Below are 25,296 nucleotides of genomic sequence, written 5' to 3'. Positions count from 1 at the left end.
CTGCACTGCTGGGCTTGGACTCCCTATCAAAAAGTCTTCAGCAGTGAAATGTGGTATCAGCTGTGAACCACTGGCTGCAATGCTGGAAGTTACAGAGGAGCAGAAACAAAACTTCAGTAAGATGCCTCCAAATGCATCAATAAAACAGGAAACAAAAAAATCACATGGCTAATTAGGAAAATAAAATCCTCATTTATAAAATATTGCTGTCTTGTAAGGAGCAGAATTAGCAAAGAGATGTGTTATACAGAAAAAGACTGAATCACAGAGACTGCTTACAGAAAGTTCATTTTCCAGACGCAGCACTGCTCAGGACCCAAGCTATCTTCAAAGCACCACATAAGCACCAGTTCAGCTTCACATTTCATTCTTAGATTTAGCTTGTTTCAAAACCCTGCATGCAGCACAGCTCATCTCAGAGCTCAGCCCCCTCAGGTTCTTTATCTCCCTGTAATTACCACTATATACGTCTTTCACTCTCATCCAACCTGAGCTGTCAGGCCCCAACTGAGCCAGGGGCTGTGGGCTCACCTCTTGCCTTCTACCAGTGAGCCAAGCAAAAAAAAAAAAAAAAGATGAAAAAGAAAGAAATCAGAACCATTGAATCATTAAGGTTGGAAGACCTCTAGGTTCCCCCAGAAGCCCAACCCCAGCCCACCCCTACCCACGTCCCTCAGTGCCACATCCCCACAGCTCTGGAACACCCCCAGGGCTGCTGATCCCCCTCCAGCTCCCCACCCCCTGGGTAGGCAGTGCAGGTGCTAATCTCTCTTTGGAGAAGAGATTTCTCCTAATATCCAATCTGAAAAAACTCCTTTTTGCATGCTGCTGAGCATCCTAAGAAGAGCTCTTCATCCTAAGCACAACTGGTTCTACAGGTCTGGGTGACACAGACCGATACATCCTCAGACAGTAAGAGCCACCCTGAACAAATCACAGCTCTCACATCTGTAGCAGCTTTCAGGACCAGCAGGTGCCAACAGGTTCTCTGGTGAGGAATCTCCACATCCCTGTAGATGCCTTTACAGTAAGTCATAGGTTAAAGGCAAGCATTTGCCATGGCTTAAATTCTTCTGAACATTCTTTGGCTGAAAACACTGCAGACCCTGGGGCTGCTCCGTGGACACAGACCCCAGGGGCCAGCAGTGAGCTTGGCTGGAGCTCAGCAGCTCACTGATACAAAGAGATGTACTGCTCCCCTACCTCAATCCATGGTTATAAGCTCCTACATTTATCTACGTTAAACTTCACTAGCCATAAAAACCAGCTCCCAGAGTTTAATCTTCAACATTAAACTTAGTAGGTTTGTTTTTTTCGGTTGTTTTTTTTTAAACCATAGAACCATTTGAGTTGGAAGGGTCCCTTCCAACCCCACCATGCTGTGATTCCATGAAAAGCCTCAAAGGCATCAAGTTGTTCTGCTGTGAATCTTGTATGTGCCTCAAGTATTTTTCCCTTAATTAGATATTTCTTCTGTTCAGAAGACACCGGGGGACCATTATGATCTCTGCTACAATGCAAGAAAACAAAGCTTGCAGCTCCACACTTACGTCTGAAAAATAGAAATGGAATGGTTTACAAAGCCCCAATTTACTAAACACAGCCCATGCAGCCCATGATAGCAGGCTGGATGTACAGCCAAAAGTATTGTTGGTATTCTCACATCAAACCAGTTTCAGGTGCTACAGAGCCCCGTGGAAATGCCATTGAGTGCAAGCAGTGGCTTCATGGTGCTGCTGTTCTCTGCACTCAGTGAAAAACCACGGAAACCCAACTGCAAGCACCAGCACAGCAAAACCACCTCAACCTGGAGGAGCAGCACACTGCCTTCATCTGGAGCAAAAGCACACAGAGGGGAAATTCTTAAAGTGACTGCTATTCAAACCTCATTTATTCTGTTTCTTCACACCAGCCTCACTGCATTGCTAAGCAACCCTGCTTCCAGCACAGCCTCAGCTCCCAGCGCTGCATGCTTGCCTGCTGCACCCCAGCATCTCAGGGTCCCCCATTTTCTCCTCATTGCAGCATTTTGTGGAGCCTGTTCAGGCCAAGAAGGATTAACGTGTACTGAACATGACCCTGCAGGTACAAAGCAAAATGTGGAGCAGCTCACAGTGCTGCAGATCAGCCCAGGGCCCCCTGCATACCCCCCACTCCCTGGGCTGTGCTTCTTCCAGGGAACCGAGCACTCCTGCAGTGCCATAAGCAGTATTTGATCTGGACATCCTTCATCCTGTCTCTCTTTGCCATCTTTCACCTGAATCTGTTCTGAAATTTCCTTGATACCAAACCCACAAACAGCCAATTTCCAGCCAGATGACCCCGCAATCTCCCCAAGCCAAGTGTTTTGGTAAGTGGCTGGAGTGCCTTACAGCTGCAGCTTTAAAAACTTTGCCTTTCCTTATCAGCTTCTCACTCATTACACTCTAAATTCATCCACAGGAAAATGGGTAAAACCCACACATACTTTTAGTAGCACGCATTTCTCACATACGTACAGAAAGGGCTTCTGTCGATGAATGCAGCGCTCTGTATGGCAGCAGGTCGCCCGTGTGCAGAAACCCATCCAAGACCACTCCAGCCCTTGCTATATTGCCTCTAATCATGCTGAGAGCCCCGCTATATTTCATTTATCTATATATAGATACATCATTTTACTGCATATTTTCTTCCAGCTGAATCTCACACAGAGGTTTGGATCTTCATGGAACTCTCACATCTCATCAAAAAGCATTTTTCCCTCTGAAAAGTGGTTTTGCAGAAAGGCTCCACCTGACTCAGCAGGTCAGCTCCCCACGTGCATTCACAGTGCTGGCTGCTGACATTAGGGACAGAAATAAGTTCTGACTTTAATTCGCACAAATTCTACAGTCTGTGCACAGCCAAGGCTGAAATGAGGTCTGCTGTACCCCCACAGGTCACCACTCAGTGCTCACGCCTGAAATTCAGAGCTGCCACAGAGTTTATTAATGACTGGAGCTGCTCTGGGGACTCAGACTGTATCTTCAGACACAGCAGTCAGGAAAACACCACCCAAGCCTCACTCTGTGCTATCACAAAGCAATTTCTTAGTCCGGAATTGCACTTCAGAGCCACTCTCCTTATCAGCACTGCTAGTCCTCTGTGTTGCCCAACGCCGCCCGCCAAGTGTAATTTCCCTCTTTTTTCCTCTCGGGCTCTTATTCATGCCAGGCATCAGTAAGTGTAATATTGCTCCCACTTCCTCTCTTAAATGCTAATAAAAATGTCACATCACTATGGTAGCACTATCAGTTCTCTTTAGGAGTGACGTGCTGGCACAGACAGGCTTCCCCACCTGGCCCTTCTGCAGAGGTCTCTGCAGTTATCGCCCAGCCTCAGCCCACAGATCACAAAACACTCTCAGGGCTGGGCTGCAGCTCAGCAGTTTCCTCCAGGATTCACAGCCTGGGCATCTGCAGCACAGCTGCTCACTTCAAAGTCACAGGATCACAGAACCATTTGAGATGGAAGGACCCTTTAAAAGCCATCTGGTCCCACTCCCTCTCAACAAACAGGGACACCCACAGCTCCGTAGGTGCTCAGATTCCATCCCCTGACCTTGGGTGTCTGCAGGGATGGGGCACCACTGCCTTTCTGGGATCCCGTGCCAGCGCCTCACCCCCCTTAGCGTAAAGAACTTCCTTATACCTGATCTAAACCTCCTTTCTTTTAATTTGAAACCATTTCTTCATGTCCTGTCACAAGGGATCACTCTGTGGCTCTGGTACAGCTCTGGTAGCTCCATCCTTCCTTACACTTAAGCAACTGTTTGCCTCATTCTTACATATACGCAGCGAGGCACAACCTGTTTTGAGCTCCCACATATGCATCCATTCAAGCAACAGCTTTGCAAATGAAGCCCCACCTCAAGTACAGCAAGCATTAACTATAAAACACAACACTGATACCTACACAATATTGCATGTTTTTAAGGGAAAATCATAACTGATTTAATTCAAAAAAGGGCTACACATATAAAGACCATATTTATTAAATAATCGATTTAAATTCAAAGTCAATTAAATAATTTTTGTTCAGAATCGTCGGGAGAAGCTCAAAATAACGTAAGGTCTCCCTCTCCTTGGTAAAACCGGCAGGTACAGTCTCCCAACACAAATGGCAAGGGCAGAGCACACGCCTGTTTGGGAAGTTCTCTCACACTGCTTGATGGCTGTCACCAAGGCAGACCTTGCTGCACACCGATGGCAATCAGCACGCACTGCCTACCAGGCTGGGAAATGGCTCCGGATTCAGCAGTCACCCTTAGAATGAAACCAGTCCTACAGCAAATGTTACAGCTGACTCAAATTTAGCCATCTTAAAAAGCAACTGTCTGCTTTCTATTGTTTCAAAATTAAAGAAGTTTGAGTTTCTCATGACAATCCCAGGAAGAGCCCGTGTGTTACTAAGCTGCAGCCTTTCAGTAACACTCACTTCTGGGGTTTCACCATTTTCCTTGGAATAACTGTTTGGAACAGTGAAGCCCATTAAAATTTGTGCTCAGGTTGACAGGAAAGACAATCCCACCATCCTTGGGTAATTACAATTCAATTATTCTGATTTTTTTTAATTAAAAAAAAAAAAGCCTTTTATTTCATGATTCTTCTCTGACAAAACAAACTCAAGCCTCTACCAGCCATGCCCACCCGACGCCTCGCTCAGTGCTGCCTCCAGGAGCACAGCCAGGGCTGTGCCTGCAGGAAGCAGGACCCCAACCCACTGCCAGGGCTCCGACTCACAGCTGCGGGCCTGGAGCAGAACAGCACACGTGGGACCTGGAGAAGAAGCGGAGAGAAGCCTCCACTGGGTGCATCTGCCCTGTTTGGGGCGCTGCCCCAGCACCCATGCCTGGCACAGGGACACACCACAGCCCTGAGCTGAGGCCAGAGCTGTTGCTAGCCAGCCTATTTGGTGCTGAGGAATAACAGCTGGGCACATTTTGCATGAACAAAGGTACACTTAATACCTTATGCTTTCTATGCCTGCTTCTTAAGAGAAAGGAAGCCAGCTCTCAGTTTTAAAGCAATACCACAGTGCTGCAAATCTGTTTGCACACACCTCTGGAAATGCTGCCTGTGGGAAAATAAATATTGCTTGAATTAGCAGCACGTCACATCAAGTTTAAAAAAATCCAATTTCTGATCTCCCTGAAAACCCCCAGCTATAAGGATACGATCAGCAACAGGCACCACGCTGCACTATTCCAATCAAATCAGAAAAACAATTCCACCAGTAAAAGAAGGCTGTACTTCACCTGCCAGTTCTCACCCAGACATCCAGCTAAGCCCTCGAGATTTATTCCTTGCCTGATAAGCAAAAGCAACACCAAATGTATAATCCAAAGCAACAGATCTGTCCTTTACATTTAATCTGCCCAGTTGGACTCTCCAGAAGCCAGCCCTCAGGTCTCTACAGCTCATCCAATTCCTCCAGCACGATGCACAGTGCCATTCCAGACAAACAATGGAGCTCTTAATGGATGCTTAATATGTCAAAGGCACGTATTTTTAATTAACAACATATAGTTTGACATCATGGGTAATTCGCTACCCACACATCTGACTAATACAGTGTCTCCAGACCAGCTGAAGAGATAAAACAACAATAATAAAAGCAGCTTTTGTAAATCCAAGCACAAAAGAGCTTAGAACCAAAGCTGGACATAAGCACATATTATTGTCATTCCCTACAGTGGCTTTTCTCATCACTGAGGTGGCCTTTTCCCATCACATACTACAGAATAAAGAGATTTACAAAATCAAGAGCATCAGAGAGCTGTTAGGCAGGAAATCTCAGACTTCCTGCTTATCTCAGTACCTTACCAGCATGTGCACCGTAAAAAATACGATGTTGACATTCTGCCAGTAAAGCTGTGAGAACTCAGCCATCACTTTGTTTTCTCTTCTCACAGTTTCTGGGCTTTTTGAACAAGCATTTAAAGCAGTAAGTTCGGTAGGGATAATTCCCACTAGAAACCGGAGCTGCACAATTGTCCTCTCTCATCTGGGAGGTGCAGGAGCCATGCTCAGAACTGGTGTGTTGTGAGGTCAGCTGTGCTGGAGCTTGGGCCGTCCTCTCTGAAAGCCCCTAGAGAGGGTTTGGTTTGCAGACGTTCTGATTAACGTTCATTCTTTGTGAGGTCAGAGACAGATGTGGGTTTCTGGCTGGGCTGGAGGGAGGTTGGAGGCAAAAGCACCTCAAACAAGCACATGGTGGACATAAGTTTCACAGCAGGCTCAGACCCAGCTGGATGGGGGCAAGAAAAGCAATGGAGGACGTATCAGACTCTTTACACTGAGAATGCAATTAAAAGGAGCCCGATAATCCATTTACCTCAATTAAATCAAGGAGATGGGCTGGGCACCCATAAACCAGCAAGTTTCCAGACTGCCAGGTTCATATTCACTTAACCCATAAAATACAATCTTTGTTGTGTTTATGCCATAATACGCAGTGCTGAAATATGATGTTTCAGATAGCAATACAATATTGAGAAGGACATAAAAGTCAGAGGAACAATGGCCTACATGTGCAAGCAAAAATATATCCTAGTCCAGCAGGAAAGAGAAACACATGGTCTTCAAATAATAAATCTTCATTATTCACATTCTTTTAAGTGTTATGAAGTGATCTTAAGCATTCAAGTAAGCCTCAAACAACCTATGAATACAGAATTAATACCCATAATTAAGAGGCAGCATGGTATGTTTATGGATGAGCTGCAGCACAACGGAAGCAGTAAGGACAAAGCCAAGCACAGAGTTGTATGATGCAAAAGGTCTGGGGAAGGACAGGAACATGGCTGCCCCACCACCTCCCCCATGCACTGCAGAAATCCTGCAAAGCATCCATTGCTGGAAACGATCATATAATCATTAAGGTCAGAAAAGATCTCTAAGATCATGAAGTCCTACCATCCAACCATCCCCATCATGCTCACTAACCGTGGCCCTAAGCACCACATCATCAATGAGTAGCATTAATTACTTTGGTGTTAGAAATGAGCATTAGAGAGAACTGGACCTAAAAAAATTGGATTACCTCCAATAAACTGCAATAGCACTGATACTCTCAGCTAAAAGCACGCTAAGTCCCAAATACCTGTAGTAAATAAGAGGAGAAAAGTCCCACTTCCCAGTGATACACAAAGCAGGCTGCTGCTCTCTGCAACTTGTGCTGTAAGACAAGTGACATTCTTTTGGTTTAATGGCCTGCAGAGCTCAACCAAAAGCGTGGTAACTTCAGCAAGGTAACATGGGTCAGTTTTCACAGCCTCCACACTGAAATCTTTGTAGAAACTCAAGGCAAAAAGCCCCAACAGAACTTTCAGCACGAGGCAGCAGGAAGCACTTGGGTGCGACCCACAGCTCCTCCTTGATGAGGCAGAAAACTGAAACGGATGGAGTAAGGGAACAAAAGCAAAGGAGAAACATAGCATGAAAGGGGCAGAACAGTTGAAATCCGGAGTATTTCAACTAAATGAGGGCAGCATATTAGGAGCAGTCCTCAAGCTCAGAGCTGCTTTCAGAAGCGCAGCCATAATCTACAAAGAGCCTGGATTCCTGGCTTTGCCTTGGCCCTAGGACTGGATTAGTTAGGAAAAAATCAAAACAAAAACACAAAGACCACAGCTGAGTTCTCACAACTAAGCCAGTGTACACAGCATTGTATTTAAAGTCCTTTACGGCTCAGTGACTTCCACACAGCAACCGTGCTTGCCATAATCCTCATCTGTACAGCCTCTCAGCTCTGCCTGGAGGAGGAAGCTGCCTTGGCACAGACTGGCCAGTCCCTGGGCACTGGGGGACAAACAGCACTGAACTTCAGCAGGAGCCAAAATAAAAAGCGTTTGCCCATCAGAGAAAGATGGCAAAATTATGGCAAAAAGTCTTCGTAAAGAAAGCTGGAAGCCAGAAATGGAGGTCCAAAACCAACAGACCTCATGATTTGGAGGTAGCTAGGAAACCACACAGCCTAAAGTGGCTGAGAGTGCTCAGAAGAAAGCTGAAACATCCAAACATCCTAGCATAAGATCCTCAATATTCCAGTCACAGCCACCTCCCAGAAGAATGGATTTTTTTTTCTTCAGCAGGTTGGAAAAACATTGTTTTGGCACAAAGAAGGCCGAGTAATGCTACAACAGTTACGGGGACAGAGCAGTGCCCACAGCTGTGAGTTTGGGCTCCTGCAACCATTTTCCCCAGGGAGGATGAAGCAAGAGCACAAACTAAAGCATTGAAGAGGAAAGCAACTCCAGAAGATGGAAAACCCAGAGCACTTACTGATGACTGTGCTGTCACAAACACAATTTAGCGTCACGTCAGAAGTGTACAAACAGCTGACATATTAACATACAGCAGAAGGTTTGACAAAGCATTAAGGATGAAATACCTTGTTAGGAAAAAACAGTCTGCAAATAACTGGTGATAAATGACTTCTCAGAAGTTTCACATAAATAAGCTTAAAGTTGCAATTTTTCTGCAGTGCTGTCAGTCTCACATCAGAGAACGTCAATGAATATTGCATTCATCTTCTGGAAGCTTTTGCATTTGGGGCTTTGTTGTAGCAGTAAGACATGATGGAGAAAGCAATTCTTTGTTGGATTGTATTTCTCACCCTAACAAGAAGTATTCTTACTAAAAAAGAGAAAATGGGAGCACTGTATCAATGCATTAACATTAATAATTATTCTTTTTGTGTCATACTAGCGGGACAAAGATGGATAATTTGTCTAATAAGATTTCTTATAACCAAATTGAACGTGAAGGTAATCTGCAGAATAAAAGGCTGGCTCGCTTCTGTACTGAAACATTGCACCTGATTTTATGCATTTCATTCTCCCACACACCAACATGGGTTGCAGCAGTTAACTGCAGCTAGCAGAAACCAGCATGCCACAACCCACGGCACTGAGCAGCTGCAGTCAGGCAACAGATTTCAGTACGTGCTGAGTGATGCTGTGGAGCACACTGGAGAAGCAGCAGGATTGCTGATCCATTCTGGACAAAGTGAAAACCACAGATGCAAGACAACATAACCCAGGCCTCAAAAGCATTGTAGTTCTGGTTCTAGATCTGTTTGTCCAACTACTCTGTTCAGTCAGCTTGTTGTACTGGCTCCAAGAAACACAAAGCTTTTTTGACAATTCAGTTTGCAGGACAAATCTCTGATATAGGAGCTTGTCATGAAATGTTCCCAACCCCCAGACTGCGCCAATCCTGACCCCCATTTACTTGCCTCCTCTTTCTCTTCCAGACCTGTGCTCTCCCACCTCAGGATTGCCCTGTGCTGAGCTCTGTCAGAGGGACCCAGGAAAAATGAGGTTCCAGAGGGTTGAAATAAAATTGTGAAGAGTTGATGTACTGAAGGAAAAAAAAAAAAAAAGGAACTAATTTTAGCTACTACCAATATGTATACTAACTTGGCTCAACATCAAAGTGGAAATAAGTCTAAAAGTATCTTAAGGGACCGAATACCCAGGATGCATTATTCAGAAAAACATGAGAAGAGCAGTGCAACTCACATTAAAGATGAGCTGCCAAGTATTTAAGAAAAAAAACCTTGTGTGAATTTGCTTGTGAATGGCCTTGTAAGACTGTCTGCAATGGCTTTGCTGTATTTGCTCTTTGTTTTGTCTTTAAAATACTAGGAATGCCAATATTAGCCTATTTTTCTACAGATTTCTTGAAGATTCCAAGAACGTACTTTTAAGCCAAGCCTTAAGCAGAAATACTGGATTTTTAGCAAAAACTTCCTTTCTCTGAAATGTTAATTAGCCACTAAAGTGGAAAATTTTAGGGGAAAAAAGCAAAAAGCAGAAATTCACAATATTTTCCTCTTAACCTTTCCCTTTTAAGCACAGTTTTCACATCCTTTCTTGCTGAAGCTATCCTCATTTATTTTTTCAGGGGTTTTTTTTTTTAGGGATTTTTTTTTTAGATCAAACACCTAAGAAGTTTAAAACACCCTTCAGCCTCTTAAAGCCTTTTCCCAGCCAGCAATGCCTGGTTTCTGACACGGCCTGGCTTATTAAGGGAGCCAGCAGAACCCTATTTGCTAGGCATTTACAGGCTATAAAAACATGAGAAAAGTTGCAAATTCTCCACAAATAGTCACTATAAATATCCATTCTCAAAGCACATTACTCACGTTGCAAATGTATCACCAACTCTTGACAAACAGCATTACCAGACAAACTGTGAGCTTGTCCTTTCTATTACAAGGCAGTTGACAACAAGCCAAGTTACCCAGCTGATCGGACAGTTGCATCCTGAACTCACTGGAGGTCTTTCCCCTCACAGCTTTCCAGCTCTCCCTTTTTAGGGAACCTGAACAAAAACATCACCTTGTGGAGAGTAGATGAAAGGAAACCAAGGGCTTCTGATGGCCCTTTCATCATCTGCAGCTCTTCAAAACCCCAGTGGGGCTCTGCCTCTACCCAGAGCACTGCTCACACGGCAGCACAGAGCTCCAGGCACCACAGGCTGGATTTGGGCTTCAGGAGCTCACAGTCACAGAATCATTTGAGCTGGAAGGGACCTTTAAGGGCCATCTAGTCTCACCTCCCCCCAGTGAACACGGATACCCACAGCTCCATCATGTGCTCAGAGCTCCATCCAGCCTAACTTCGAGTGCCTGCAGGGATGGAGGCACGCACCACCTCCCTGGGTAGCCTATGCCTGCACCTCAGTGTCATTATTATTAAATATATACATAAATAAACCATTCTTTTTCCTTATATCAAGATATGAGATGCATGACGTAGAGATGCTGCACTACTCTTGAAATTTCTTAAGGAAAGCATTCTGAAAAGCTGACATCTCAAGCATGATTTATTTTCAAGAGAAGGTGGCAACTCTAGCACAGCCAGATTCTGTTAGTGAAGCTCACAGCACAGAATCACAGTCTGGTTGAGTCTGGAAGGGACCATCCAGTCTCCTTGCCCGTGAGCATTCCAGCTACACCTCACCCTGGCTGTATCAGACAGCTCACGCAGTGCCAGGAAATGCTTCAGCAGCAAAGTGTACACAGCTGGCTGCAGGAGTGCATGGACAGCACTGGTGTTGACAGTGGAGGCACAGATCAGCACCAAATCCACTCTGGATCTCCCAGAACATCCCAAGTTGGAAGGGACCCACAAGGATCATCAAGTCCAACCCCCCAGCTACACACAGGATCATCCAAAACTCAAAACTGTATTTCCATTTGCGACTTCTTGCAACAGACATGGAAACCAGTTCCCTTTGTCACCTCCAAAGCATGCAGCAGGTGAATCGTTCTCTCCTTGGCGCAGCACATCCAACTCCCTCCCTTTTGGAGATGCACACCCTGAGAGCAGCGCCTTCCCTGCAGGCAGTCAGTCCGAGCCCAGCAGCCATAGTATCTGCTTTGCTCACATGGCACTGCTTCCATATCCGTGGTCCTAATCCCACAATAAATAGGCTTTATTTTTTGCAAATAAACCCACTGCCAAGTAGTATACTATCTGGCACAGCTTTGTTTAACTGAATAATTTGCTAGGACCGAATTACTATCGCCTGTATTAAATGTTGAGATTATCGAACATGTGCTTGTTCTGAATTAATATTTTATTGCTTCCAGGCCCTGTGTGGGCTGGCTGTTCTCCTGGAGTGCTTTAGCACCATGGAAACGTTGGGAGATATTTTCTCTTAATTGCATGAATGGTTGACAGATAACAGTACAGCACCGTGGAATTAAACGCTGGATGCTGATGAATTCTGATGAGCTGCTATGTTGTTCCTGTTGTTTTAGTTTTATTTTTAAACCTGGCAACATCTGTCTTTGTCCATTATAATTTCTGAGAACTCCAATATCAGCGAGTAGTGCATCTGTGTGACACATGGGATGTAATCACCACGGCCACAATTCAGAGGGGAACCCCTGAATCCTGAGAGAATTTCAGTTGAGGAAAAGAAAGATCTCTCGAGTGAATAAGAACTCACAAATTGTTTGTTTTCCTTTTAATTTGTATGTTTATGGCATGGCTAATTCTCTAAATAATCTCTTGGTTCTACAGTAGTCAACGCAACACTAGTTAAGCACTATTACTCACTATTATTGACAGTGAATATAGATAGCTGTTATAAATTGACTTCTTGTATTCCTCGCATTAGAATTGTTCAATAACTTGTAGGACAAGGCCCCAGAAATCTCTGACCATTATTATAAGTGGGCAGTCTTGCAGATTACTCTTTAAAATATAATTTGTGCTGCATGATTCACCATACTGTAGTTGTTCAGGATATCACCTTTGAGAAAACATTTCATCTTCCCATACAAGCTTTGGACGCACACTTTTCTTGCATCACTTGCCCTGCTTTATGGGCACGGCTGAGGTGCTCCATGTGCATTTACCCAACATCACACGACTGCTCGCTGGATAGCAAATCACAGAATTATCCCTACTGCTACAACAACAGTGTACAAATGAGATGAGACAAGGTACCAAACCTAGGCACAGCAACAAGCTGTTGGGATGGCACAATGATGACACTGCTGGTACTGGCAGCTGATGGCCCAGCTCTGTGTGCCTGCAGGTGGGGACAGCATGCAGCACCTCTATTCACCTCTACTCAGATATAGTGGCACTTTTACTGTAACCTGTGGTAGAAAGTTGGGCTGGATGTTCTCCAGAGGTCCCTTCCAGTCCCTACAGTTCTATGATTCTGTGACAAGGAAGTCTGTGTGCTTCAGCCCTCTGCAGCTGAGCTGGGGGCTGGAGTTCAGCCCAGGACTGGTTGGACAAGTCTACAGCACAAGCAGAACAAGAAGGAACAGTTGGGTTTGCTTTATTTTTTTTTTTTTTTAATTCAGTGAAATCTTGCATAACCTACAAATCATATCCCTTAAGACAAGAGAGATCAAGCAACAAATTTGCTACAGTTTTTGCCCTTTTATAAGAGCAGAGTATTAAGTGTCATATGGCTGAAGCTGTGGCTGAGCACCACCCCCAGCTAACATCCATCTAAGTCCATGCTCTGGATACCTGAACCCCAATGCTACGCCAAGGATCCACCACTCCTAAAAGTTTTCTATATGCACTTTAAGCACAAACTTATGAAGTACTTTCAAAATTCTTTCCTGGCTTTAATGAGAGCACATCACATACAGAGAAACTGAACTTTGCTGTAGGTGACAGACTGACAGCCTGGAAGGGATCCACAGGTTTTAACCCACCCAGTGCACACAGCAGCAGGGAAGCAGAGCACAGGTGGCACAGGGCAGGTCTGAGAGCCAGGGATCACACTGTGCCATTGCCCACCTGCTCCACCACCTATGAGAGCTCCCAAGGAAGCCCTGCTTGAGGAAGTTGTATTGAAGCCATTTGTCTTCATTAAGAAAATATGCCATTAGAAACTTCTGGTAAAACCTTTAGTTTGGAGATGTCTTAAATGAAATGGATCCGAGCCAAATTCCAGATTCCAAATGAGACATCTATGAAAAGTTGTAGAATTCCATTCTGTACTTGGATCTGGATCTGATTTTGTCACTATGCCCTTTTCAAATATGCAGCAGTGAAGGTTAGAATTAACAAAGATCTTCGCTCCTGAGGTGTTCCAAATCCAGGTCTGAGCTATCTGCTCTGCACTCAGCTGTGCTACCATTGAAGGATGGCATTTCATGAAGCCTGAAAGGCTACATTTCCACGGAGCTTCACAAGCACATTCAGGTGAACACACATCAGCTCTTTCATTCTTGAGGAAGAAGGACCAAGCACAGCTTGGCTGCTGCCTGACCAAAGTTCTCCAGCCTGAGCTGCATGTTGGTCTTCCCACACACGGTTCCTACACACTTCCCTTTGAAAATACCAAGACAACAATTACGCTTGAAAAGTCTAAATTTAGTAAAGCTAGAGCTAAATGAGGCCATGATCATCTCAGAGCACATCTGTTTATCTCAACAGCTGTTAAGAAAAAGAGACCACTATCTATATTTTAAAACACACTCAACTACCTTTAAAATGCTCATCTGTCAAGAAAAATCTCATTTTCCATGAGTTATGGTCCAAACAGAAGAAGAGCTGTTTTTTATATCACCAAACAAGTTTTATATGTAAGCCACAATCATTTCTCCTGTGTTTACAGGGTTGTAGGTGAAAACATCCAGGAACTGTCACTTTTCAGTGGCTGAAGTCTCTGTAGAAAATGTTTCCTATTTCCTTGAAACTTCATCTACGAGAGCAGAGTCCTAAACTAAAGGCTTCAGAAGCTGAACTGCCCAAACTTGACACTTACAGAAACATTCATAGTACCGCACTGAAATCAAGAGTAGCTGTGAAGCAAAACCTTCACCATCGCTTTGGAAGTGTGGAAATGAATGTAAGGACTGCACACCTTCACCCTGAGTACAAACCTGAATTCACTCCGTCTGGCTTCTAATCAGCCCGAATTCAGATGGCAGACTTAAGGAACTTGTGTGCACAATGGTAACATTACTATTTGCGGGATATTAACATTACTGAAAAATTCCTGGACAAACAGAAACAGACCCTTTTGGGTGAAAAACAGACTCAGTGCAGTGACTAACCCACGTGCATGCTTAGCAAACAGCGGGTAAGCAGATAGTTGTTCTGCACACAAAGCTGAAAACGTAACTGGCAATGCAAAGCATGACTCCTTCAGTTTGCTCTTTGGCTGCAGATACGTGGGTAGCCTGGCACGTTCCCGGCAGCATCATTCAACATGAAATCAAGTCAATCTTCAGCACATTACTACAACGCTTTTGGCATTGAATGTGCCTGTGTATCTGGTCTAAAATTAGAGTTGTTGAAAATTACCAGGGGAAAAACAGGCTGAAAAGAAAGAATAATGAACTAATTGTGGATGGGATTGGTTGTTTCTGGTTACTGAGATTGCTCAAGACTTAAGACTGCATTTCCTTAGCAGAGCTCATTTACAAAAAAAAAAAAAAAAAACTTACTCTATTTTCTTACTGTTTCCACCCACTTCAGGTAAAAAAAAAAAAAGATTACTGATTGTTTTTAAAATGCAAGTCCAGAGGGAAGAAAACCCACCTTCCAAAAGCAGTGTTGAAGCTGGAGCAGAGGCACTCTTGGGATAGAGATGCCAACTCCTAGGTAGACCAAGGACTTAATCTCCATCTACCACAATCTCTATGGCACCACCTATTCTGCACAGGATGAAGGGCATTCCTGTTAGACTGTTCTACTGTGCATAAATATTGCTCAGAAGCAGCTGAAAAGAAGCTAGGGCATGAATACTTCAGACTGGCTGCACAAAGATGGGAACAACTGGATTTTGAAGGGAAGATGAATTCGAGGTATGCCTAAGGTGAGAGGAGCCAGACTTCAGAACTGGGCACAAAGGTTTCTGTCCATTAGGACACACCATCAGACAGAGTCCAACATGAAACAAAACTACTAGAAGTTCCCAGCTTTATCAGGTTGGTTCCTTCACAAATCTGGCCTTCTCCTTCCAGCCTTTCTAGTTCAATAGTCATTCACAAGATTCTTTCTAACCAAGCACCACAGAGAGGATCGAGTCTTTCTTCTCAACTGCTGCCACCAAACCTAGAGAAGTTCTGGAATTTCTTCAGGTTCCAATTCCTCCACTCAGTTAACAGCCCAACAATTCTTTTGGTCTATCAAAATCTGCTCTGCTGAAATGAAAAACTTATTTTTAGCCTTCTATTTAAACAAAATAACCTACTACTGCATGAAGGTCATTTTTAACAACAAGCTCTAACAATTTTAGAATCGTACCTTGTCTCCGAGTCAGAGAATATTTGGTTTTTTTAAAAAAATAGTTGGCTAGAAATTTAATAGTTGTAATCTGCTATAAAGGATACCAGTTGATAACAGTGCACTGTGACCCAGAAAAATATTTAAGAGATGGACATTTTTGTCCATAGCTTACAAATTAGGTACAGAAATTTGAAAAAAATGTTTAACTCTGTACAACTCAAATCCTACTCAGTACAGATTATATTGCAGTATTATTATAAGTCTATTGCAGGTATGCAAGAGTTGTGTTGACTGAATTGATGTCCTGTCAGTGCACCGTACTGCCAGAGCTGCAAGTGAGGATAATAACATCCCTGACCTCAGTTACAAGTGTGCCTTCTTTGTCAAATTATACTGAACTTAATTAAATAGAAGAGACTGAAGTACCCACATCAAGCAGCACTGTCAACTGCTCAATGCATTTCATCTTTACAGAAACCAGCACATAAGTGATGTTCTGACATGCATAGCATACGTAATTAAAATTTAAGTGTACGGCTTCCTTTGGGTGCAACAGAGAGAAGACAACAAAAACTTCAACAGTGGCTCTGTCCCACCATAAGCAGCAGTACTTGAATGTTAACTGAGAGAATGCTTACCAAGCCTCTCACCTCCTCAGTTCCTCCTGTCCTTGTTTCACATGGCCAATTTGCTCCTCTGTCTTCCATCCAGGATTTTTCTTCAAGTGTTGTTTCTAATCAAATCACAGTGATTTTCAAGTGGTTTCCCTTCTGCTTGAAGAATTTCCTTTTTCTCTCCCCTGAATTAGTCCTCTGAGAAAAATGCTTGCATAAAGAAGGTCTATCTTCTAAACGTTTTCTGCATACATATCACCCACAGATTAGGAAGAATAGTAGAAATAAGATGATAAAAAAAATCATACAGAAGGAGATGGAATAAGCTGGTTGCAGCAGAATAGAAACTTTGTGTTGTGCCTTTGCTCCTGCCAGCACTGCCAGCCCAGGCAGCTACTGACACAGATGCTCCAGGGCTCCCTGCTCGTGGTCAAGGCCTGCCCAGCCTTGGCCGGGAGGCTCAGTAATGATGGAAGGGACAGAAAAGAAGCAAAGGCTTGCTCTGAGCCTACTGCTTCCACGGATTCATCCTTTTGTCTGAGGAAATCCTCTGCCTGCAATTAGGGCAAAACCAGAAGACCAGTTCTAGATTCACAGTGTCCACTGGAAAGGTAAGTGTCACCTGTCCGTACCACTAAGCTACAGCACACAAGGAAAGGTCAGAGCAAGACTAGCAAGGGATGAATGAGAGAGGGCCACGGCACTTTTATACTTTCTTCAGTGACTATAATCAAGCTTATCTGAATTCCTACTTGAGATCCTGCTCCAAATCCCAGCCTGCAGACTGCCAGCTAAAGACTGCTGGATACGCACACCTTTTCAATTACCTTTCTCCACCATCTCACCAAGCTGCTTCCCAGGCTTTCATATCCTTACAGCTCCAATGAAATACTTGGTCAAGGAGACCTGGACCATGTCAGCCAAAACTTCAGGAGCTCACACTTGCACGTGCTGCTGCGCAACAGCACACAAATCATTGTCCCTGAACAAGATGGCTCCCAGGCTGACAAGCAGGGTATCTGCAGATTTCAGTTTGAGTTCATACCAACTTGAACTAATATATTCCCATAATACAACACCTAAATCACACTTCTACAAAGAAAAAAAAAAAGGCTTATATAAACTCATGATTAAAGACCCAAAATAAATTGTCTGCAGGTTATTTGGAAAAAAACAACCTCACTTTTTTCCAACAGAACAAAGCAGTCAGATCACCAAGAAAAAATGAAAAATACTAAGGAAGCTGGCAATAGCAGCCTTGCAACAGCAAAACAGATCTGTCGTATAAAGCTGACACACTCCTGTGACACTGTTGCAAAAGCAGCATGAGAATTGCACGAAACCTTTACTAAATCAACATGCTGTTATTAAGTTGCATTAAACAAATAAAGCAGCTGATCCTAGAAACAACTTTTCAGGGTTAGAAAAAAGCACTACCACCACCATGTGGCAGAAATCGATCACGCCAAGGAAGGACGTGAACCCAGAAAAGCAAAGGCTCGCTCCATCTCCTTTGGAAGCAGTCAGACACCCTGGAGCAGGCTCCTGAACTCACCGATAGAAGTACTCAGAAGCACTCAGGGTGTCCTTCTGGTTCTATTGCTCACTGCTGTGCAGGGCATCGTGCTTTGAACTCTGAGCCACGGGTCACTTGTCTGCTTTGACTTTCTAGAAGAGTCACCCCCAGTGCCTGTTGGACTTTTCAGGCATTAATAGGCACAAAGTGTGGATATCACAGAAAGTACACCTGCACCTTTAGACCTGTAGGCCCTGGGGGCTTGGGCTGCAGTCCTACAGCTCAGCACTCAGTGCTAGCATTGACACATCTACCAGGCAGCCAGGCGCAAGTCTACTTCAAGTTTCCTAGTCATCTCTGCAAAGTTTGTAGTATTTGAGAAGACTACACACAACTCCCAATGAAAAAAAGTCTGCTTTGTGTTTTCTTAATACATTCTTCGCTTTTTTTCCAAGCTGTTTGGACCTTCCAATTCACTTTAACAGCTCAAATTAAGAATTAAAACAGCGCGGCCTCAGCTGGTCAAGGCAGCAGGACTAACACCAGCACCAGCCTCCGTAACACCACGTGCACACAAACGCCACTCACCTCGCTGGAGAGTCCTGCAGACGCTACAGGAGATCTAAGCAAATCTTGGTGTTGCTTCTGGTGACAGGACGCTCCTTCCCGGCTCCTTCCAGCATCTCCCTTCCGCTGCCGCGCCTGCCGGCTGCCCCCCCGAGGAACACCCGCCCTTCGGAGGCTCGTGGAGAACCAGGAAGCACCAGGACCCGTTGAGGGAATGCCTGAAAGCAGGTACAGCATCCACGCCTCCTGCTTCCCGGATAACGGCAAGATGAGAGGTGGTAACTTCACCGCCTCTGATCCGAGCATTTCCCCTCTTGGACGCGAGCCTCCGCCTCTCACCGAGGGCCAGGAGCCGTGAACGTGCACAGTAAGAGAACCGTACCTACGTGCGATCCCATCCTTTCACCTTTTCCGTAACTGCCTTCCAAACTGCCGCACAAGAAGCATTTTAATGTATACTTTGTATGGACAGTTACAAGCAAATGAATGATTTAGTAACAAAATGTTTGGAGTAAATCAATTGATTAAAACTGCAGAGGGCACCTGCAATCAGGCTGGGTTTGAGCAACAGCTGCTACGCGTTTGTAGAATAATAGATCTGATGAACTACTTTGGGAGGAAACTGGGCACAGCTGCAGTGCACTTCACAAATGAAAAGCAACAAATAAGCAACCACATAAAGGACTGTTTTTCAGACCAGCCTCACCAAATCTGCATGCCTGGTTTTTGTCAGGTTTTGCTTCAGTTGTTTGGTAGCCGAGGGAACCAGGAGGCAATGTGCCTGTATCTGAAGCATCTGCTATTTAAAGGTCTGCAGCAGAGTCAGATAATCACTCTCCTTCCCCAGTACAAGGGCCATCGATGGAGTTCACTAAAAGCTACACGGACAGATATATCAAAGGAAGATCTGCTTTTTGTCCAGAACACCACAGAAGAAAACTCCTAGCATACCTAGCAAGTAAAAACACAATTATTGGATGAACTTTTCTTTCACTCTTACCCAAAAGGAAGCCATCATCTGCACCTTCTCTTCTAAAAATGACCTCGACAGGAGGTCACACAACTCAGGAGTCACAGAAGTTGCACAAAGCCATTATGGAAGCACATCCTGATGGCTTATTTTAGGTTCAGTGACAAACTATGCTATTCTGCTGGTAATTCTTAAAAAGATCAGAGCAAAAAGAGCAGTTTAATCACTTTGGAGCTACACTTAAACCAAAGATGGCCAAAGATAAATGCACATAACATTGGGTTAATAGAAATTACGCCATCGGTTCAAAAAAGGCACGACAAAAAGCGCTCTTACTGGATGGAAACAGCACCACTTGTTACCCCACAGCAGATTGTTATCCCCTCACTGCAGATTGCCGCACAAACAAGGCCCAAAACTAAGTGCAGAACTCCAGCCATTGTCCCCCAGTCTCAAGCAGAAGCAATTAGCCCCACGCCTTGGGTTGTTGGTGCTCTTGCTAATTAATGCACTACAGCACAGGCCCGTCATTGCCATAAAGGCAGGTTGCAGCCCATGCCCACCAGGACCCCCAGCTCTTCTCTGCAGAGCTCCCTGAGCCCCCAGCCCCACACCATGCTGACACACAGCCAGTCTCTTCCAGCCTAGCACTTGCGTGTGTCTCCTTCCCTTCCCTTTATAACATCAGTGATTCCCTGCTCATCCATATTCTCTCCCAGGAAAAAAGAAAAAATCTAGTTAAGTGGTTTTACTCTGTTTCCATCACAGAGGGGTGCTCCAAAAGCAGGACAGCCAGCCTTCATGGGAGCTGATAGCTGATTTGCTGCACTGCTCATGTTTCCTTTCACAAAGAATTTTCACAGAATCAGCATAAGCAAGAACAGCAAAAGATACTGACACTTCCATAAAACAGCCAAGTTTTATAGGCTTTATTATTTTTATTGTAGCAGTAACAGAAATTATTTGAGAAACGCTTTTCAGAGTAAAAAAGTAACTGTTCAGATACAAAATCCATCACAACAACCAGAAACATCACCTTACCTTTGTACATCTGCTCGCGAGCTGTAGGCAGAGCAATATTGCTCTACAGGAGAGAGATAACGTTAAAATTTATTCTTAGAACATACTTCAGCAGAATTACTTCACTAATAACCTGCTGCAGTACACAGTAACACAGCAGCCCACATAGTACAGCTGACAGCATGAAAAAGAATCATTTTGCACAACAAAAGCTATCGATTTCACATATTGCAGCAGAGGTAGCCTGCTTCCAAGATCTCTCCTTCTTCCTCTGCCTATTTATCTTCCCCAAGGTTTCATTCTGCATTTTGCCGGTGCAGAAACTGTAGCTCTCAGCAAGTCATAGGAGGACTTTCAATAGTCTCAAGTATCCAAATCTCACTATGAGAAACTGAACTGAAGAGCAACTGCTCAGTCCATTGGACATGCCATCACATCAGGCAGGCCCATGTGCCTTGTACTCACCAAGCCTCCCTGTGCTGTAGTTACCTAACAAATCTCCCGCAGCCCCTCCACAGGGAAAGTAACCACATCAGTGCGGGCAGCCCAAGATTTTATAGGCTCACAGGGAAAGCGAGGAAGGATCTGCAACTAGAGATCCTCCCCCAGCGGCAGTCAGCCCTTCAGTGAGCTCTAGGAGAGCTGCAGCCAGGCTCCACCCTCCCACTCACATCAGTGAGCTGCCCTCACCTGTGCTCCCAGGGCTGGCGGATCTTTTCCCCCAGGTGCTCAATCAGTGGCTCAGGCTGTGACTCAGCAGTTCCCACACACAAGCAAATTCTGATAATGAAACAATGTAGGACAGCTTTTATCCCTTGAAAAGCGTATTTAATTCACGTTTTCAAAACAGTAGATACTCACACACAATGCCTTTGGGATCTATGCAGCAAGCCATAAGCACTACGCACACCAGAAAGAAAAACACAAAATCCAGCTCTTCTACCCCAGATGGCTGAGAATTTTAAAACTCCTCCATGCATCTCACTACTTCTGGAAAACTTGGTTTGTGGATTGCATAAACCAAAGAACATGTAAGAGATGTATCAACGCTGAAGTATTTTTTTACATTTAAATGTTGCAAAAGAAGACGAGAACACTGCAGGGTAGAAAAATCAACAAATCTGCACATTAGTTTGAAATGCCTGCAACTACACCTGGCCACCATCACTCATCCCAGCTGAGAAGCCCTTGCACACAAGCATCAGGTGCAGGAGGCACAGAGCCCTGTGTGGAGGAACCACGCTCCCCAGCCACCAGCACCTCAGGGAGCTCCAGCTGGAGATGTCAGCATCACTCACAGCCCTTTTCTCTGTAATTTCTGCTCCCTGGACAGGCTGTATGTGGTTACCCCAGAAGGACCATACAGGGCTGAGCAGGCACCTGATAGGTACTCGTGTGCTGCAGCAAGGCAGGCTGGACACCGAGCACACACCCCCTGCAGAGCAAAGCAAGCAGCTCTGTGCTCCTCCTGTGGAGCTGAGCTAACAAGAAGCACACCCAGCTGACTGCCTTCACTTGCAGCACCATTTAATTAAATCTTCAGCCAAACAGCTAGGGAAAAAAAGCACACGAGTTTATAAATATATCATGATCCAGTATATGAAGAACCTTTGGCAGGAGGTTATATAAATGATATATGAAAGGCAACGCAAGAGGGTCCTCATTTAGGGTTATTTCAGAAATACCTCAGGCCTTAAACTATCTGTATTAATTGCTTGAACCCAAAACGTTTCACGCCTACACTTGCAAAGACTTTATTTACAACTAGAACTTCAGATGCACACAGCATCAGCACTTAATCATCTGAAGCATAGTAACTGAAATAGATAGCAGTATGTCATTTTTGTACGTGGTACCTCTGAAGCCTATTAAAAATAAAATAGGTTTTCACTAAACTTGCAGCCTTCCCCTAAGATGGTTGCAAGCACCAGTTGTTAATTATAGATTAAACATTTCTACAAGACTTTGAAATCTTACTTGGAACTAACCCCAGTAAGCTGAGCTCTGAGCTCAGTGGAGCTGGAAATCCGAAGATCACATAATTTCATACCTCTTTAATTGTTTGCACATATTTAGTACAACATGAAGGATCCCTTGCAAAAAGACTCTCAGCACACATCAACCTACAGAAGAACATTTTTTTATGACTACTTGTGGCACAGATGCCCACATTCTGTTAAGCACAATTCTCCCATCCCCTTGAAAGATTTTTTTTTTGTCTTTTATAGCAATTAATGTTAATATTAATGAGGAAGTGCTCCTTGATTGTTGTTTCAGCTCCAAAAACACACCAAGAGCATTTTAACAACTTCATTTGAGCCAGCATTAAGAAGAGTTTACATCTTTATAACACAAAAGAAATGAAACTCCTACAAGCTGAGAGATTGTACAACCATAAAAACAAACGTTATTGAAGACTTCATGACTCCTCTGTACAGCTTCTACAGAATATTGCTGTATTTTTGTAATTCAGGGCAGAATAGCTACTTAAAGCACAACCAGCAGAAATAGCACCCAGACGAGAGATGGAACTGAGCAATGTTCATCCTACCTGGTCAAAGAGAAGGTTTACACCTTGGTGGTTACTGTCCTCCAATGGACATTACGTGCTGTGCTGCAAGGACCTCAGCAACTACCAGCAAGAACCAGGAATGGGAGCAGCTGCTAAGCTGTGTGGTCTTTATTACTTCTGCTAAGCAACACACCTGGAGTGACCCCATCCTCATCACAGAGAACATGCTGCAGCTGGGACCCAAATCGCCTACAGAAGACAGCTGAGCAACTCGGAGAGCGTGCATCTTTCAAGCATGAAGCATCTTTCTGCTGTTTGTTTCGTTTCACTAAACATTAGGCAGGTTTGTTCTGCATTCTGTAAGCACAGAAGCTGTCCCCTTAAACTCAGAATTTGAACAGACGTGCATGAAAACCTAGAACCCAGAGGCAGGAGTTATTCTGGCCACTCCCTCCCAGCCTCCTGCAGAGCAGAAGCAGCCCCTCAGGCTCTCCTTTCCTTGCCCCACTCTTCTTCTGAGCCCCCACGTACAGCAGCCTATTCTGTCAGATCTTGAAAAGCTGTACTTCTCACCTATTTTTAACACAAGAATTTAACTTGAGTTAAGAAGAAGAACGTTCATAGATAATAGGAGAGGTCTTCATCATTCTTAGTACTGTGCTATGTGGATACATCCATCGTCAAGGACTCTTCTGCTCAGCACGTAGCAGAATAGCTGATACAGCACTGAATGTGCAGGGACTCGGGTAAGGAATAATATAAAGGAATTCAGCATGCTCTGAAAACTCACCCAAAACAGTGATTCAATGTAGTCTGGAGTAACTGAGCATTGTCTTTGTCATTCAGCACATCAGATGAGAGAAAAGAGGAATAGAAGTGAATGAAGGCATGGGAAAAATTGTATGGAGAAAAAGTTCAGTCTAGCTTACTTTGCATGACTTACAATGACAAAGCAGAAGTGACAAAAGTGGGGTAGGCAGCAAATGCTTTGGAGAAATCAGATCTCTTCTGCATGTCTCACAAGACATTAAAAAGACTTTAGTTCAATTGAGTGGGTGGAAAATGCTCTTTTTTTTTCCATACCATGTAACTCTATTGTGTAACCCCTCGCTTTAGGAACAAATAATTTAACACTATTGTGAAAGGACCAGACAATGACATACGAGAAGCTGAGACAGTGGGTTTGCTCAGTATTAGACACTGTGCTGCTGTCTGCAGCCATCTCACGGGAGCCAGCTCTTGTCAGAAGTGCACAATGGAAGGACAAGCAGCACCAATTCTGACTCTACGTGAACACCTTTCACGGTCAAACAGAAGCAGGAGCCCAGAATGTTTGTGGGACCTCCATCCCTGGGATATTCAAAACTTGACTGGCCAAGGTCCTCATCAATTCACTGAGCAAAAGTCCAGAGTGGGTGACCTTCGGAAGGTGTCATCTCCAAACTACTCAATTCTGTGATTCTACCTAAAATTGCATACATATATAAGCATTTATACAAAATAAAACATACGTGCACCTGGTATCCATTTCCAAACTGAATAAAAGCAAATGCTTTGAGGGAAGGAAGGGAAAACCAAGGGTAATATATTTTCCTCTGGAGCATCCTGTTCTAAGTAACAGTTAAATACAGCCTTAGTCAAGTAAATACACACACAGTTCACTGACACACAGTTTAGGCACTGCTTTGGGCTTTTCAGGCTCTACTGCTTCTACATATGATAACAAAAGAGCGATTAAATGGGAGCTAGCCTTTGCAGTTAGAAGGTGCTGTTAGTAGAGGGGCAGAGATGCAAATTAAAACTTGAAATTGTATCCATTTACTGCCTTGTCCCCACAATCCACGTGTATTATGTATCTGTGCTCCTTAGAGACAAATGCTGAAAGCTTTCATTATCACCAGCAGTGTCCACCATCTATTCCTTCATGTTTTAACATCACCTTCTATTTGAACTCACGGGCAGGGACGTTAATTCAGCTGCACTAAACATCAGCAGATCAATAATAAGAGTTTCTAATTAGCTTCATTCCTACGTTTAAAGCCAATAAAACAAAGACTTGCAGCACAGACCTCGTGTGTGCTGTAACACACAGTAACAAATGAGCCGGAGGGACAGCCACGACCTTGACATTTTAAATGAACTCCACTCATTTCTGTTCTACTTTCTACCGTAACCAGTGGCAGGCAATACCAACATCAAACAGTTATGAAGGAGGCTGAGGGGAGAGGGAACAGCGCTCTCTTTTCCCATGTCTTTACCTCATGTTTTGCAGAGCTTCACGTGTGGAGTTGCCCCGATGCCCTCCTCCAGCTCGGCTGGGCCGGTACTTGTATGCCTCTCTAATGAGCAAAA

The 25,296-nt window shown here is 44.2% G+C and overlaps 1 protein-coding gene across 2 annotated transcripts in view; it reads right to left on the bottom strand.

Annotated features, from left to right (window-relative positions):
- LRRC7 (leucine rich repeat containing 7) overlaps nt 1–25,296 on the bottom strand; it is a 187,749-nt gene that overhangs the window by 161,494 nt on the left and 959 nt on the right. The window contains exon 2 of one of the 2 annotated variants that reach the window (XM_085232159.1): nt 25,203–25,283. The gene's annotated coding sequence lies outside the window, so the exon portion shown is untranslated. Of the gene's footprint in view, nt 1–18,463; nt 18,590–25,202; nt 25,284–25,296 lie in introns of those variants that run through there. The other variant, XM_085232160.1, reaches the window with a different exon arrangement.

Source organism: Meleagris gallopavo, chromosome 10 (genome assembly GCF_905368555.1).
Source record: "Meleagris gallopavo chromosome 10, MGAL_WU_HG_1.1, whole genome shotgun sequence".
Classification (NCBI taxonomy): Eukaryota; Metazoa; Chordata; class Aves; order Galliformes; family Phasianidae; genus Meleagris; species Meleagris gallopavo.
The sequence above is the reverse complement of the archived record's forward strand: the minus strand, read 5'-3'. Positions and strand labels throughout refer to the sequence as shown.